The 18,602-nt window shown below is 43.3% G+C and overlaps 1 protein-coding gene across 1 annotated transcript in view; it reads right to left on the reverse strand.

Annotated features, from left to right (window-relative positions):
* The window catches only part of USP12 (ubiquitin specific peptidase 12), a 162,403-nt gene that overhangs the window by 107,172 nt on the left and 36,629 nt on the right, over positions 1 to 18,602 (reverse strand). The window contains exons 3-4 of the mRNA XM_037986883.2: positions 11,759 to 11,876; positions 9,032 to 9,182 (exon numbers count right to left, since the gene is read on the reverse strand). The gene's annotated coding sequence lies outside the window, so the exon portion shown is untranslated. The remainder of the gene's footprint in view (positions 1 to 9,031; positions 9,183 to 11,758; positions 11,877 to 18,602) is intronic.

Consider the following 18,602-nt stretch of genomic DNA (forward strand, 5'->3'; position numbering starts at 1 on the left):
TGTGACATTATTTTTAAATTACCAGGGCACAGTTTACTTTTTTTTTTTTTTTAAGTTTTAAAAGTAATGTATTGGCCAGGCCCAGTGGCTCACACCTGTAATCCCAGCACTTTGGGAGGCCGAGGCTGGCAGATCATGAGGTCAGGAGTTCGAGACCAGCATGACCAACATGATGAAACCCCATCTCTACTAAAAAATACAAAAATTAGCTGGGTGCAGTGGCGCGCACCTGTGATCCCGGCTACTCAGGAGGCTGAGGCAGGAGAATCGCTTGAACTGAGGAGGCGGAGGTTGCAGTGAGCCGAGATCACACCACTGCACTCCAGCCTGGGCAACAGAGCAAGACTGTCTCAAAAAAAAAAAAAAAAAAAAAAAAAGTGATGTATTTTGAGCCTAGTTTAACTCTGATTCCTCTCTGCCTAAGTAGATCATACACTTGAACCCCCACACTCCCTCCTTCGGCCTCTCTCAGGGTACTTATCTTCCACTTTCATTAGCTCTGACTCTCTGGGTGAAGAAAGAAAACAATCTCTTTATACATGAAGTAAAGGACAAGCATCTATTTGCCTGCTTCAAGAGGGCTGGCCTTGGGTTGTTTTTCCAGCACTATCAAAAGGAAGAGGTTATGGGGGAAGTGAGAGGTGGAAGAAGGGAAGTGAACCTCAAAATTTCTCACTGTTCTCGTGTTCCTGCCACTCCATCCTCAAGACCCAAACAGAAAACAGATGCAGTAGACCCCAGTCCATCACGTGATCAGTGCCCGCACCTGCCCACAAGGTGGTCCTGTCGCTGCCTTTTCCCCAGCACAGGGAGAGCACTTGCTCCTCCAAGCTCCTCTCCCTTGCTTGCTTATTTTTTAGAAGAATTTACTTTGGCCTTTCCCAATTCCCTCTGGTCAGTTCTGCCAGGTATGTTGTGCACTTTTATTTCCTTTTTGTGTTTTTTAACAATTACACACAGGAGCAGACATATCTGCTTTCTGGCACAAACCTTGAGGATACACAAACGACAGATTTACGAGAATTTTTTTTCATAGGTTTTCCAGGTAAAAGTAAATGCACATCTCTCTCTCCAAAGCTGCAACCAGGGTTGCTTCTCCAGCCAACCTGCCGCAGACTGGCATACAATGTCCCCAGAGCCACTTCTTCCTCTCGTCTGTTGCTGGTCAACAGCAAGGAGTTTTGAATCTTAAGGATTCTATTGTTAATTGTTCCTGGGAAACAGGAAATACACAACAAAATAATGAATATGGGAAAGTCAAAGTTTATAAAGCTCAATTGTAGAAATAGTTGACCCTGAAATACTACAGGGTTTCAAGTTAAGACAGGGTGTCCGAAGGCTTGATTGACTCCCCCCGTACACACACACAAACACACATGCAGGATGTTCAGTTTGTGATTCTTTTTTCTTTCTTTTTTGTCTTTCTTTTTTTTTTTTTTTTTTTTTGAGACTTAGTCTCACTCTGTCACCCATGCTGGAGTGCACTGATGCGATCTTGGCTCACTCCAACCTTCACCTCTCAGGTTTAAGCGATTCTCCTGCCTTGGCCTCCCAAGTAGCTGGGATTACAGGCGTGCACCACCACAGTTGGCTAATTTTTGTGTTTTTAGTAGAGATGGGGTTCAGGCTGGTCTCGAACTCCAGACCTCAGGTGATCAGCCCGCCTCAACCTCCCAAAGTGCTGGGATTACAGGCATGAGCCACTATGCCCAGCCAGTTTGTGATTCTGAACAAGCTCTTAACCTTCTCAGCTCCAGTTTCCTCATTATACAATGGTGAAGATCCCTACCTCATCATGTTGTTGGAAGGATTAAATATGATACTGTACATAAGTTCTCAGCACCAGACCAAGCCCACAGGACAAAGGAGATAAAAGGAATGCATGGTTGTTCACCCGGAATCTTTCTTCACCTGTTCTTAACAGGATACTTCAGTCCAAATAGCTTGTGATTCCTTGACTCAAAAGGTAATGAATTTCCAACAGCCAAGAGGTGGAAATAATCCGCATGTCCACTGACAGAATAGATATACAAAATGTAATATAAACACACAATGGATTATTATTCAGCCTTAACAAGAAATGGTATTTCGACACATGCTACAATATGAACGAACCTTGAGGATGTTATGCTAAGTGAAATAAACCAGTCACAAAATGATAAAAACTATATGATTCCATATAGTATTCCACTTGTATGAGATACCTAAAATAGTCAAATTCATAGAGCCAGAAAGGACAATGGCAGTTGCCAGGGACTTGAGGAGAAGGGCAGGGGAGTTATAGTTGAATGGGCACAGAGTTTCAGTTTTCCAAGATGAAAAGAATTCTGGAGAGAGACGGATGGTTGCACAACAGCGTAAATGTCCTTAATACGGCTGGGCATGGTGGCTCACGCCGGTAATCCCAGCACTTTGAGAGGACGAGGCAGGTGGATCACCTGATGTTGGGAGTTCGAGACCAGCCTGACCAACATGAAGAAACCCCATCTCTACTAAAAACACAAAATTAGCTGGGTGTGGTGGTGTGCGCCTGTCATCCCAGCTACTCGGGAGGCTGAGGCAGGAGACTCGCTTGAACCTGGGAGGTGGAGGTTGCGGTGATCCGAGATCATGCCACTGCACTCCAGCCTGGGCAACAAGAGTGAAACTCCCTCTCAAAAAAAAGAAAAAGAAAAAGAAAAAAAAATCCTTAATGCCACTTAACTGTGCACTTAAAATGGTTACATAATAATAAAGCCTATTATATGAGTCTTCAGAGGATGCTGAGGGGCAGTTTGGCACAGCGGTTAGAAAGTTAAACTTGGGAAAGACCCTGACCCTTTGAGCTTGTCAGTGACTTCTTAAATCACAGGTCAGTGTCTTGTAACAGGGTTGCATAAACACCAAAGCACAGTCAAAATTCAGGCTATCCCTTACCTGAAATGCTTGGGACCAGGAGTGTTCTGGATTTATGATTTTTTTTCAGATTTGGGAATATTTGCATTGTACTCACCGGCTGAGCATCCTAAACCTGAAAATCCCAAACCTGAAATGCCCTATGATCATTTCCTTTCGATGTCATGTCAGCACTCAAAAAGTTTTGGATTTTGGAGCATTTTAATTTCCAGATTTTCTGATTAGGGACACTCAACCTGCAGTAGGCATCTTTAATGGGTTTTTTGCAGAGTGTTACCTAAATCACATTGCTAAGTCTTGTTATTCTTTTAAAATCTAAGCCCATCACACAAGAGCATGAAGATAATACGTTCGAGCATGAAGATAATACGTTCGAGCATGCAGATAATATGTTCGAGCATGCTCCCTGGAAGCACTGATTGTCATAGTGAACGGTTAAATAAATGTCGATGCATCCACACAACTGAATATTATTCAAGCCTTCAAAAGATTAAGACAGGGCCAGGCTCGGTGCCTCACACCTGTAATCTCAACACTTTGGGAGGCATAGGCGGGAGGATCACTTGAGCCCAGGAGTTCCAGACCAGCTGGGCGACATAGTGAGACACCCATCTCTAAGAAAAACTAAAATTACCCAGTCGTGGAGGCACACGCCTGTAGTCCCAGCTGCTTGGGAAGCTGAGGAAGGAGGTTCACTTGAGCCCAGAAGGTCAAGGCTGCAGTGAACAGTGATCACACCACTGCACTCTAGGTGGGGTGACAGAGCAAGTCCCTGTCTCAAAAAAAAAAAAAAAAATTAAGGGTGTATGTGTCCTGGCTCAAAAACATATCCACAATCTATTATTAAGTTAAAAAGAAACAGCAAATTTCAAGATAAGATGTAATTACGAGAACAGGTATAATTTTATACCTAATATTTGGAAGATTATAAATTTAACTATTGTGATTAATTCTGGGGAGTAGAATTATAGAGGCTTTCCCTTTCTTTTTTATGTACTTCATTTTTGTTTAACATTTCATATTGAAAATGTATTACTTTTGGCCGGGCGCGGTGGCTCAAGCCTGTAATCCCAGCACTTTGGGAGGCCGAGACGGGCGGATCACCAGGTCAGGAGATCGAGACCATCCTGGCTAACACAGTGAAACCCTGTCTCTATTTAAAAAAATACAAAAAACCAGCCGGGCGAGGTGACAGGCGCCTGTAGTCCCAGCTACTCAGGAGGCTGAGGCAGGAGAATGGCGTGAACCCAGGAGGCGGAGCTTGCAGTGAGTTGAGATCCGGCCACTGCACTCCAGCCTGGGCAAGAGGGCCTGACTCCGCCTCAAAAAAAAAAAAAAAAAAAAAAGTATTACTTTTATAATAAAAACAGTGTTTCAAGGTTATCAGCCCAGTAGCTTCTTGCTCTCTTTTCACCTTGACAGAGTTGCCATCGATATCATGGGAACTGGATGACATGGAAGCATTGTGAGGCTCTCTGACTTTGCTCTTTAAGCCATCTGCTGTGTTACAGGCATAATCAGGCCTTTGGAAATCATGTTGGCACCTCCCAGAGGTCCATTCATAACATTGCCACGAGCCCCCTCACAAAATGATGAAATATGGTCTAAATGAAGCGTCTCTTTGGAGGAATCTAGTCTTGATTCTCCCACTTAACATCACTAGTGCCCTACTTAAAGATTTTCCAAGATATAATGTGTAAAGAGTGTTGTAAGACTCTTACCCAAATTAGTGAAAACTCCCACATAAATTTCTTTGCTGGTGTATGTACCCAAAGCCTTAGAGAAAGGGCAGCTGAGATAGGACAGCACAGAGTGGGTCATAAGTCCAGAGACAAGTCCTCAGTCGTCAGACCTGAAGCTCAATTTTTCTATCAAGGAACACATTTGGTGCAAGGGAGACAGATTTACTCAAAAAAACAAACAAACAAATAAACTCACAAGGACCTATTAGGATAGCTATATATATATGAAACTAACAAGTATTAGCAAAGATGCAGATAAATGCAGAGAAATTGTAACCCTTTTCTCTACAACAAGTGGAGAAATTGCTGGTAGGAATACACAATGGTGCAGCCAATGGTGAAGAAAACAGTATGGCAGTTCTTAAGAAAATTAAGCATAAAATTGCTATAAGATTCTGCAATCCCATGTCTGGGTATGTATCCAAAAGAATTGAATGTAGGCAATCCAACAGATATTTGCACACTCATGTTCATAGTAGCATTATTCACAATAGTCCAAAGGTGGAAGCACCCAAGTGTCCAATGATGCATGAATGGATAAACTTAAAATGTGGTGCACACATGTATACGGAATATTACTCAGCCATGAAAAGGAATGAAGACTGGGTGCAATGGCATACGCCTGTAGTCCTAGCTACTCAGGAGGCTGCTTGAGGTCAGGAGGTTGAGGCCAGCCTGGGCAACATAACAAGACCTATTTTTGAAAAAAAAGAAGAAAAAAAATAAAATTGTGATACATGCTGTGACATGGATGAACATGGAGAACATTTTGTTAAGTGAAATAAACCAGACACAAAAGGACTAATGTATGATTTCACTTATATTAATATGAGATAGCTGGAATACTCGAATTCATAAAAATAGAAAGTAGAGATTATCAGAGAGGGAATAAGGGGAAGTTATTGTTTAATGGGTACAGCGTTTCTGTTGGGGATGATGAAAAAGTTGGGGTATAAATAATGGTGATAGATGTACAACCTTGTGGATGTATTTAAAGCTGCTGAATTGTATGTTGACAAATGGCTAAAATGATAAATACTGTGTGATTTTATCACAATCAAAAACTAAAGAATCTAAAAAAAAAAAACCCCTCACAAGGGACTTGAGGACAAAACAGAATGCCAATTTGTTAATTTACACCGATTTCCCCCCTCCTCCTCCAAGTCCCCAGAGCACCATCACTTCCAAGACTGTGACCTGCTTACACATCCACTCTTCTGCTCCCACAGTCCACGTGTGCACCCTGGCGGCCACGGCTTATTGATACTTCCATGTATCAGCCTAGGGATCTCCTGCTGCCTTCTGAATGAAGGGTGCAAATGCACGAAGCCTGCTTGCGAATCAACATGACACCTGGCTTCCGATACCGCTTCCCTGTCCGTCTGCTTCCACACTTCTCACTCACGGACTTCCCTGCCCCCCCCTGCACCTTGTCTCCTTTTCCATCTGTGCTGACCCTTTGGCTTCGTGACTCAGCTTTTGGATTGGCCACTTGGCTGGGCCCTTGGTCCCTGCAAGACTGAGTTTCCTGTATCTACTCCCTGTCAACTCTGAGTCAGCCAAACAGCTGAGGTCATTCTCTACTTGTCACCACTGATGGGGACGGAGAGCCAACACCACCAGTCAGTCACCCAGGCTGGAAATTTAAGCATCATCATTTCTTCTTTTCCTTCCCAGCCCTCCCATCCCCGCTTGCAGGCCAGTCAGTTCCACCCCCAGAATGTTCCCCCTCAGGTGTACATATTTCCTTCTGAAGCCCCATCCTCCTACTGCTTGAGATCGGGGCCCATCATTCCCCCAAAAAACCACTGTCCAGCCTCCTGCCTCACCTCTAGCCTCTAGTCTGTGCCCTCCAGTTCTTTATGCCCTGCCAGAGTGACTGTAAGTCTGGTCCCAGTGCTGCCCTGTGGAGAAACCTCCACAAGTCCTCACTGCCAGGGGACCAAGTTGAAGCTCTTTGCAAGAACTGCACCCTCTCGCTCCGGCCAGCCCACCACTCCAGCTCAGCCCTCCTCCCGCAGGCCACACTCATTCAACACGCTGAACTTTTGCCTTTCCCAAGGGCTTCCACCATCCTCCAAATCTGCCCACATTGCTCCTTCTGCCAAGAGTGACCATGTGGCCTGGTTTGCCCAGAACAATCTCTGTTTACGCCTACTGTCTGGTATAATTATTAATTAACCACCCTCCCCCTCCACCCGCCCAAGTGTCCTGGTTTGAACAAGTTACATGGTCAGATTACACTTGCCCTAATTCTTCACCTGGCAAATCTCTGCTCATCCTCCAAGATCCACTTCAATGTCAGAAGCTCTGGGAAGCTTGGTCCAAGTCCTGACCTCTCCTTCAGGACTCCCTCAGCCTCATGTATGACTTGATGATGGTGTTTACCAGCGTGCATTGTTAGGCAATTGTTTACATGTCTAGTCATCCCTACTAGACTTTTTCAGTCTTACATATGCTCAATTAATGTTTGCTGAGGAGGAATGAAAAATGAATCTATTAAATAGTTACTAAGTAAGGGCCAGGTGCAGTGGCTCACGCCTATAATCCCAGAATTTTGGGAGGCTGAGGCAGGCAGGTCACTTGAGCTCAGGAATTCAAGACCAGCCTGGCCAACATGGCAAAACTTCATCTCTACTAGAAATACAAAAATTAGCCAGGCATGGTGGCAGGTGCCTGTAATCCCAGCTACTTGGGAGGCTGAGACAAGAGAATCGCTTGAACCTGGGAGATGGAGGTTCCAGTGAACCGAGATCGTGCCACTGCACTCCAGCCTGGGCGACAGAATGAGACTCTGTCTCAAAAAAAAAAAAAAAGAAAAAGAAAAAAAGGACTATGTGCCAGGCATTATTCTAGGTTCTTGGCAAAACAGATAAACATCCTCTCCCTCTTGGAGTTTCCATTTAAGTAGAGGAAAGAGACAGAAGTTAATTTCTGAACCATTCACTGTTGAGGGTACAGGTTAGGATTTCCTTTCATTAAGCAGCCTTGCTCCTGGAGCTGGGGCTAGGACTCGGCTCCCAATAAGCCATATGGCTATGTGAGGAAAACGGGCCCTATCCTGGTCACACAAGCATTCTGAGAGTAGGAAAGAAGCATGGGGCCAGGCAAGGTGGCTCGTGCCTGTAATCCCACTGCTTTGGGAGGCAAAGCTGGAGGATCGCTGGAGTCCAGGAGTTCGAGACTGGCCTGGGCAATGTAGCAAGACACCATCTCTAGAAGGAATTTTTAAAATGAGCCAGGTGTGGTGGCGTGCCTGGAGTCCCAGCTACTTCAGAGGCTGAAGCAGGAGGATCACATGTTTACAGCTGTACATGCTCAACACCAGTGAACCTTGTCATGAAAACCCCTCCACCACTGCTGCTACCTAACTTTTGCTTTAAGCAACACAGATTTTTAGCTAGCATGATATCAAATCGGGAGAGAAGTATACCCAGAGAGATTGCTATCCTTTAAATATTAACAATTAAAACAAAAATCAGGCCAGGCGTGGTGGCTCATACCTGTAATCCCAGCAATTTGGGAGGCCAAGACGGGACGATCACCTGAGGTCAGGAGTTTGAGACTACACTGGTCAACATGGCAAAACCCCATTTCTACTTTAAAAAAAAAAAAAAAAAAAAAGCCAGGGCTGGGCACAGTGGTTCAGGCCTGGCCTGTAATCCCAGCACTTTGGGAGGCCAAGGAGCGTGGATCACAAGGTCAGGAGTTCGAGACCAGCCTGGTCAATATAGTGAAACCCCATCTCTACTAAAAATACAAAAATTAGCTGGGCGTGGTGGTGCATGCCTGTATTCCCAGTTCCTTGGGAGGCCGAGGCAGAGAATCACTTGAACCTGGGAGGCGGAGGTTGCAGTGAGCTGAGATTGCACCACTGCACTCCAGCCTGGGCAACAGAATGAGACTACATCTCAAAATAATAAAATAAATAAATAAATAAATAAATAAATAAAAACAGAAATCTAGAGAAAGGAGAATGGCAATACGGTCTGTTCTTTGGACGTGGTTTTGACAGAAACAAGACATCCAGGAACACTAATCTCATTGCTAGATTGCTTTAGGATTAAACCCTGCCCTAGAAAGCCCTAAATACCTTTCCTCCTGGCTGTATTATTAAGTCATCTGAGAAAGTCTCAATCCTATAACCAAAAGCACATTAAAAAAAATTTCTTCTCACCGTTTTTACCTTGAGAGATGATAGAGTAGCAAGTTTATGGATGAGAATATCAAGTGGGCATTTTAATGGAAACTGGGCCAGAAAAAGATGGAATAATTCTTTTGCGCTCTTTCCTTTTAATGCTTGAGTCAAAGTAACCCATCCGGTTTTCTTCAATACTGGGTTCTGCGTTAGTGCTCCAGGAGGTAGAACCCTCTCCCTGGAAATGATTCATTACCTGTGTTAACTTGAAAGGTGTCACTCTTCATCTGCCTTCTCTTGTTCCATGGCACCACTGTAATTTCAATAATCTGCCTGCTTCCAGTACTGCAGCAGACTTCTTCCTTCTGCTTCTTTCCTTTTTTCTCTTTTCTTTTCCTTTTTTTAACCTTTTATTATGGAAAGTATCAAACAAAAAAAGTGGAATTGTAAAATGAACCTAATCTATGCATCATCCAGCTTTTCTACATCAAATTTATATACAGTAAAATGCATGCAAATAAAAAAATAAATAGGCTGGGTGCAATGACTCACACCTGTAATCCCAGCACTTTGGGAGGCCGAAGCGGGTGGATCACTTGAGGTCAGGAGTTTGAGACCAGCCTGGCCAATATGGTGAAACCCTGTCTTTACTAAAAATACAAAAATTAGCCAGTGTGGTGGTGTGCACCTGTAGTCCCTGCTACTTGGGAGGCTGAGACAGGAGAATCACTTGAACCCAGGAGGCGGAGGTTGCAGTGAGCCGAGATTGCACCACTGCACTCCAGCCCGGGTGAGAGAGCAAGATTATGTCTCAAAATAATAAAATAATAAAATAAAATAAATAAAAAAGGTTGGGCATGGTGGCTCATGCTTGTAATCCCAGCACTTTGGGAGGCCGAGGTGGGCAGATCACTTGAGGCCAGGAGTTCGAGACCAGCCTGGCCAACATAGCAACACCCCATCTCTACTAAAAGTACAACAATTAGCCAGGCGTGGTGGCAGAAGCCTGTAGTCCTAGCTACTCAGGAAGCTGAGGCAGAAGAATTGCTTGAATCCAGGAGGCGGAGGCTGCAGTAAGCCGAGATTGCGCCACTTTATTCCAGCCTAAGTTATAAAGCGAGACTGTCTCAAAAAAAAAAAAAAAAAAAGTAAAACGCATGGATTTTTTGATAAATCTATATACCTGTTTAACTGCCACCCAACACACAGAACATTTCCATCACCCCAGAAAGTTCCTTTGTCATCCCCCAGGTTTATCAGTTTTCAATACCTGGTCATGCTTGTTTCATCTAGACCAATACCCCACAACCCCTAGAATGATTTAGAAGCAAATTTACACATCAGATCATTTTCTCTGTAAATATTTTCTTAAGTTTCTCTAAAAGAAAATCAAAATATTTTTATCACACTGAAGTGAACAATATTTTTTCCACATTATTAAATATCTAGTCCCTGTGCACATTTCCCTAATTCTCTTTTAATAGATTTGTAATTGGTTTATTCACCTTTGAGCTATCCTACTGATTTTGAAATCATTCCAGATTAACATTTCCATCCACCATCATGATTATCTTTTTTCTTTCTTTCTTTTGTTTTTTTTAGATGGTTTTGTTTTGTTTTGTTTTGTTTTGTTTCTTGAGACAAAGTCTCACTCTGTCACCCAGGCTGGAGTGCAGTGGCGTGATTTCAGCTCACTACAATCTCTGCCTCCCGGGTTCAAGCAATTCTCTCATGCCTCAGCCTCCTCAGTAGGTGGGATTATAGGTGGGTGCCACCATGCCTGGCTAATTTTTTTTTTTTGTATTTTTAGTACAGATGGGGTTTCAGCATGTTGGCCAGGATGGTCTCAAACTCCTGACCTCAGGTGATCCACCTGCCTCAGCCTCCCAAAGTGCTGGGATTACAAGAGTGAGCCACTGCACCCGGCCACCACCATCATGATTATCTATTAACTGAGTACTTTTTAATCTAGCACAACTATGACTCAATATAGCTGTCCAGTTTAAATTTCCAGTATTGCTATTCATATGGCTTATCCTTCCACAAGAGTTAACTAGCTTTTGTATGAATAAACCTTGTTTCTCTGCCCCTGAGAATTTGATTATGCTGTCTCTTATCTCTACCCTGCCCTCAAACTTTCATTAAATAAATATTTGTGCAACACCTACTGGGTGTCAGAGCCAACACTAGTTTCTTGGCAATCAGTAGTGAACACGATACACATAGTTCTTGACCCAGGAAGGTTATGACACCCTCCCCTCTCTACCTGGTGGAATCCAATTACTTTAAGGTAAAGTTCAAATGTCACCTCCTTTGCCAAGTCAGCCTGATCTCTTCAGGCAGAAATCAGGCTTCTATAGTATTCATTCTCTCATTCTTTTAAGATTCCTGCCTCACTTTATTTGCACTATTCCTAGAAAACATACCACCTGGCCAGGCATGGTGGCTCGTACCTATAATCCCAGCACTTTCGGAGGCCAAGGTGTGTGGATTGCTTGAGCCCAGGAGTTCGAAACCAGTCCTGGCAGCATAGCGAGACCCCTCTCTACAAAGAAACAGGAAGAAAGAAAGAAAGAAAGAAAGAAAGAGAGAGAGAGAGAGAGAGAGAGAAGGAAGGAAGGAAGGAAGGAAGGGAGGGAGGGAGGGAGGGAGGGAGGGAGGGAGGAAGGAAGGGCGGGCAGGAAGAAAGAAAGAGAAAGAAAACATACCACAGAAGGAATTGAACATAAGATCTGTAAAGAGACTTCAACTTTGTAGTACCCTCAACAGCTAATGGAAACAGTGAATGAATGAATATATAAGAGCAGTTATTAAAGAAAAAAAATTACCCATCAGCTGCCAAACTTGAGACAACAGTTTGAAAAAACATGTTTTTGAAAATTCTCAAGTTGGTATAGGTGATTGCAATGCCCTGAGGAGATCTGGGGAGAAAAGCCCATTTATAAAGCAATTGGGAATTGGGCTAGAGATTAAAAGGACATACCTTGAAGTAGTTTCCTTCTTTTAGTTATCTTGTTCCATGAGGGTATATTTCTGAACTTGGCACAGGGAATTAAAAAACCAATTTTCTGTAGTCAGAACTTCTTAAAAATATTTCTGTGCTATTATAAAAATTTGAAAATATAAAAAGAACAAAGAATCAGCCATAATTCACCACTCAGACAAAATCACTGTGACTATTTTGGCATATTTCCTTCCTGTCTTTTTTCTCTGCACATAGAAAACTGGAGGGCTGGATTTCTCAGTGGCGCTGAGCACGGGTGGACCTGCACAAGAACGTTTTGTTTTCCATATTAAGGTCATGTGGCCTTCGTCTGCTCTCTGGCCTACCTTTCCCCACTAATGGCCTCTCTCTCTTTCTTTTTTTCCTATTTTGTTCTAGCCCTTCCCTCACTAAACCCAGAGTTCTGGTCTTGTGACCGTAACGTGAGTCTTCACTCAGATCTCTGGTTCCAATGTCATGCCCCTGACCGGGATACTGACCCTGTCACTTTAAATCCCTTCACCCCACTTACCTGGCTCTGAAACCAAGTTCATGGACCAGACCAGACCTGATCTTTAATCTTTATTATATTTTTTTCTTTTTTTCCCCATAGCATTAAAAAGCCTTTGCAAATAGAATTATTATTTTTATTACTGAGACGGAGTCTCGCTCCGTCACCCAGGCTGGAGTGCAGTGGCATGATCTCGGCTCACTGCAAGCTTCGCCTCCTGGGTTGACGCCATTCTCCTGCCTCAGCCTTCGGAATAGCAGGGACTACAGGCGCCCGCCACCATACCCAGCTAATTTTTTTGTATTCTTAGTAGAGACAGGGTTTCACTGTGTTAGCCAGGATAGTCTCTACCTCCTGACCTCGTGATCCGCCCGCCTCAGCCTCCCAAAGTGCTGGGATTACAGGCATGAGCCTCCGCGCCTGCCCTTTTTTTTTTTTTTTTTTTAAACAGAGTCTCCCTCCGTCACCCAGGCTGGAGTGTAGTGGTATGATCTTGGTTCACTGCAACCTCCGCCTCCCAGGTTCAAGCAATTCTCCTGCCTGAGCCTCCCGATTAGTTGGGATTAAAGGCATGCGCCACCAAGCCCAGCTAATTTTTGTATTTTTAGTAGAGATGGAGTTTCACCATGTTGGCCAGGCTGGTCTCGAACTCCTGACCTCAGGTGATCTACCCGCCTCAGCCTCCGAAAGTGCTGGGATGACAGACATGAGCCACTGCGCCCAGCCTGTAAATAGAAATTGAATGGCTGCATATTATTCTTTTTTGTTTGACCATAATTATCTTAAACATTCTAATATTGACCTTATGTTACTTTTAATTTGTCATTATCATAAATAGCATTGTGATAAATATCTTTGCAATTAAATCTTTAACTGTATATCGGATTTTAAGTCAGATATGTACAAATAAAAGCACTGACATAAAATACGGCATTAAAATATTTCATACGTATTGTTAAAATGACTTCTAGAGAGAGCACACACTTACTCTCCCGCTGGAGAGTGGAGAGTGTCCGTTTTGTTGCATTGTTGCCAATATTGTGTATTACTGTAGAAACAGGGAACAAAAGGGAATTGAGGAATAGAAAGGAGCTTTCTCAATGTGATCAACAGCATCTATGAAAAATGTACAACTAGCAACATACTTCATGGTGACAGACCAATGCTCTTCCCCAAGATCAAGAACAAAGGACGGTGTCCACTAATATCACTTCTATCAGACGGTGTATTATTTTTAAATATTTGTTCATATAAGCTATTTAAAACCACGATGCATTTCAAATTGTATTTCTTTGCTTGGTTGCAAGAGGAGCCTTTCTTATGTATATTAGCAATTGCCCTTCCTTTTTCGTGAATTATGTATCTGTCATCTTTGCCCAGGCTTGCTTTTTTTTTTTTTTTTTTTGAAATGGAGTCTCGCTCTGTCACCAGGCTGGAGTGCAGTGGTGCTATCTTGTCTCACTGCAAACTCTGCCTCCTGGGTTCAAGCGATTCTCCTGCTTCAGCCTCCTGAGTAGCTGGGACTACAGGCACCTGCCACCACATCCAGTTAAATTTTTGTATTTTTCATAGAGACGGGGTTTCACCATGTTGGCCAGGATGGTCTTCATCTCTTGACCTCATGATCTGCCTGCCACAGCCTTCCAAAGTGCTGCGATTACAGGCGTGAGCCACCGCACCCCGCCCAGGCTTCTGTTTTTGTCCTAGGGCTTTTTACATTATTTCTGTTGAGCTCCCTAAATTTTCATCTTAAATATTTCCATGAATTTGTAGTATGTTTTTTCTCTTTTGTATGCCATATTGTTGCCATAGAGTTTTGTGTTTGTGTGATCAAAATCAGTTTGTTTCTTTTTAAGCTGCTTTTATGCTTAATCATGTCTTCTTATAGTACTTCACGGTACTGAGGAAACTATACCTCTTCCATATTCAAGAACTAGTTGAGTAGTTCATAGCCTATTATTTGGATAACCAATTTTCCTATGAAAAGCAGTTCTTACATCCTGCAACTGGTGTTGTCTGTATTATTATAATGCATCAAGAAGAAAAAAAAGTGTCAAGAGAATCTAATTTGGAATACTGGTTCAAAATCGTAATATGTAGCATTCATTCTAGGTTCCGAGCCATGTTTTTATGTGCAAGACTCAGAAGAAAGGTGAGGTTGATATTCAAGAATTATACAGAGGCAACCTACAGAATGGCCTTTGTCTGATTTATGACAGAATTTTACAGGAAAGGGTAGCCTAATTTGCATCAGATGTTCACCATGCTTTCATAATTATTTGATATGGAAATGGAAACCTGTCTTCTCCCGTTCAAGAATAGCTAAAGAGTAGGGAGGACAAATAAGAACTGGAATATATATATATATATATATTTCAGGCTAGAATGCAGTGGTGCAGCCTTGGCTCACTGCAGCCTCAACCTCTGGGGCTGGAACAGTCCTCCTGTCTCAGCCTCCCGAGTAGCTGGGACCACCAGTATGTGCCACCATGCTCAGCTAATTTTTGTTTATTTTTGTAGAGAGGGAGTCTGATATGGTTTGGCTGTGTCCCCACCCAACTCTCATCTTGAATTCCCTCGTGTTGTGGGAGGGACCCTGTGGGAGGTAACTGAATCATGGGGGCAGGTCTTTCCTATGCTGTTCTTGTGACAGTGAGTAAGTCCCATGAGATCTGATGGTTTTATAAAGGGGAGTTTCCCTGCACAAGCTCTTTGCCTGCCATATAAGATGTGACTTCCTCCTCCTTGCCTTCGGCCATGACTGTGAGGCTTCCCCAGTCACATGGAACTGTGGGTTCTCCATTAAACCTCTTTCCTTGGTAAATTTCCAGTCTCCGGTATGTCTTTATCAACAGCATGAAAACAGACTAATACAGGGTCTCACTATGCTGCCCAAATTGGTCTCAAACTCCTGGGCTCAAGAGATGTGCCCACCTCGGCCTCCCAAAGTGCTGGGATTATAGGTGTGAGCCACCTCACCTGGCCTGTGATACTGTTTTTAAAAATTTTAGTCTGTTAGTTTATAAAAGTAACAGTTTAAAAAAATCTTTTAATTATTTGACTTTACTTGTAGCTTAGCTCATCTCTAATTATTTTCAGGTACTAGCCTGGAGCTGATAAATGACCTTATTTTTATACCTCATATTCTTTTGTCTTATAATGAATTTGAATGTGAGTCAATAAGACAAGATGTACCTCAGTGTCACCACTTTCCAGAAATAGTATCATTTATATATGATGAGTAAGATTTTTATGATACCAAAAAATTCTCAACATAAAACAACAGGAAAATCCATATGAAACAATTTAGGAAGAATATTTAGACTAAAGTACAAAAAAGAGTCCTGGATTACTGAATTTCAAAAGGAAGTCATCTGGCCTGGCATGGTGACTCACGCCTATAATACCAGCACTTTGGGAGGCCAAGGCGGGTGGATGACTTGAGGTAGGAGTTTGAGACCTACCTGATCAACATGGTGAAACCCCAACTCTACTAAAAATACAAAAATTAGCCAGTCGTGGTGGCACATGCCTGTAATCCCAGGTACTTGGGAGGCTGAGGCAGGAGAGTTGTTTGAACCTGGGAGGCGGAGGTTGAACCTGGGAGCTGGAGGTGGGAGGGAACCCAGGAGGCGGTGAGCCGAGATCACACCACTGCACTCCAGCCTGGGCAAGAGAGTGAGACTGTCAAAAAAAAAAAAAGAAGAAGAAGAAGTCCCCTATCAACCACCATTTCAAAATAAATCAATGAAGAGAAAAGGGAACTGCAGAAGCCAGCAGCACTGAAAGGTGCCCGGGACAAGGCAAGGCTGCAGCATGGTACAAGCCCTTCGCCACTTCACTGACATCAACATCACTCTCCCGACACTCAGGGCCGGGCAGCCTTTCCAGAATTTGCTTTCTGTACAAGGCAGTACCTGCTCATAGCACGGACTCAAGAGAGGGTGCAATTACTAACACCTTTTCAGTAGGTTCTTGGGGAATACAGTCAGTTTTCAAAGAGTTCCATGGTGTGGCACTCAAGACAGGGTCTCTGGAGCCAGGCCATCCAGCTGCAAATCCTGGGTCTGCTATTTACCAACTCTGTGACCTCAAACATTTCACTTAACCTCTGAGTGTTGGTGTACACTCATTTAAAATGGAAATAATAGTAGTATCAGAGGTTTATGTCAAGATTGAACGAGACAAGACATAAAAAGTACCTGGTATAGAATAAGCATCTGGTATACCTGAGCTAGTCACACACAGAGGAAAGTAAAGCACCACCAGTTAGACATTTTCCATCTGTAACAGCTTATGCAAGTAAAACAAAACAAAAAATAGAAACACTCTCTAAGGGTCATTGAATCGGTTGGAATTAGGTTTCGTTATATGAAATAAACAAATAATCATCCCACCCCATGCCCACACACTCAGACACACACACACACACACACACAAACCCCAGCAGTTCAGAAATACAGAAATCAGTTTCTCTCACACATAAAATAAGCTGGAAAGTAGGCAGCCCAGGGTTGCACAATCACCTGGATTCAGGCTCCCTTCATTGCATAGCTCCTCCCTCCTGCTCTGTTTGCTTCCTGGTCCTGGAAGGCTGCTTGGCTCCTACCATCTCATCTCCTTTTCCAAGCAGTGAGGAGGAGGAAGGTGCAAAAATGAACCTGCACCTTACCATTTAAAAACACTTCTCAGACTGGCCTTTGTGGCTCACTCCTATAATCCCAGCACTTTGGGAGGCCGAGGCAGGAGAATTGCTTGAGCCTGGGAGTTTGTGAGACCAGGATGGGCAACATAGGGAGACCCTGTGTCTAAAAAAATTTTTTTAATTATTTGGGCATGGTGGCTGACACTTGTGGTCCCAGTTACTCAGGAGGCTGAGGCGGGAGGATCACTTGGCTCTGAGAGGTCAAGGCTGCAGTGAGCTTTGATGGCACCACTGCACTGCAGCTTGAGCAGTAAAAGCAAGATTCCGTCTCCAAAATAAATAAATAAATAAATAAAAATATTTATCAGCGATTACATCCAACACTTCCATTAACATCCCATCGGCCAAAATTTGGTCTCCTAGTCTCATCTAGCAATCGGGAGGCTAGGAAATAGCCTTTATTCTGGGTGGGCGTGTGCCCAGCTAATAAGTGGGGGTTCTAGCACAAGCAAAGGAAGGAATGGATATTAGAGAGGAAAGCAGCATTCAATTCCCCAGCCCGGTGGATAACAAACTGGCTCTGAGCAAGAAACATAGTAATATTCAAACACAGGAAGGCAGCCCCAAGATTGACTGTTTATTTATTTGTTAGGGCATAATTGTCAATGGTTTACTTATTGTGTCTTATAGAATCATAAACTAGATTGTGTCCTCAGCCCTCCTGGAAATTCTTGGCAGAGTGTGCGTCCCATTCAACCTCCACAGCATAAAGGAAAGGGAAGGCACTTGGGGAGGATTTCAAAGAAAAGCCATCAGGATGACTAACAGCTCAAAACAGTAAGACCTAGAACGCACTGTTAAGGAATGAGTCAGCTAGGGAAAGAGATGGTTAGAGGGTGACTAAATAATGATTACTTGCTATACAAAGGTCTCTGCACGGAGGAGGAGGGAGTGGGAGGAGAAGAAGGTGGACGATGACCAGGAGTATGGTCACCTCCACTAGGGATTGAATGGAAGGAAACTGGAGCAGGAGTGACTTAAAGAGACCGGAAAGGACAAATGTGCTGAAGGGGATGCTTGTCAAAATACAGGAGATGGTGTAAACATATAGCACGTGGGGATTATACATTGACATCTCTGACCACTGTGGTATTTGAATGTGCTCTTCCCTGAAGCAAGGCTTGAGGGTTTGCAGGGGCACTCACAGGTGGAGGGAGGGTGAACAACCAGAACTCCTATGATTTCCTTCTCTATGCCTCAGTTTCCCTCATGGAATACCCATGTGTTGGAGTTCAGAAAAGAGATCCTATATTGATTTGAAAGATACACTCTGGTTTTGCAGATGTACAGAAAATAATAACTAAACAGTATCAGTATGTGGCAGGAGAGATCCTACCAGTAGAAAGGAATGCCCTTTTTGTATTTTAAGATCTCATTTTTTAAATTATAAGAGCAGTATAATGGCTTTCCAGTCAAGATGGCCCTGTAAGATGCATGCCATCTGCTGCACACATTTAACAATGTCAAACTAATACACAAAGAGAAAACCAAAAAAGCTATAGTATGGTTCAGAAACAAGACAATTACTTACATGGACCAGAAACAGAGAGAGCTGAGTGAGGCAGAAACTAGGACCAAGGGCCATGGGTCTCAAACAGGCAGTGGTAGTCGAGAATCTGGCTTCTCTA

This window comes from Chlorocebus sabaeus, chromosome 3 (genome assembly GCF_047675955.1).
Source record: "Chlorocebus sabaeus isolate Y175 chromosome 3, mChlSab1.0.hap1, whole genome shotgun sequence".
In the NCBI taxonomy this organism is placed as follows: domain Eukaryota; kingdom Metazoa; phylum Chordata; class Mammalia; order Primates; family Cercopithecidae; genus Chlorocebus; species Chlorocebus sabaeus.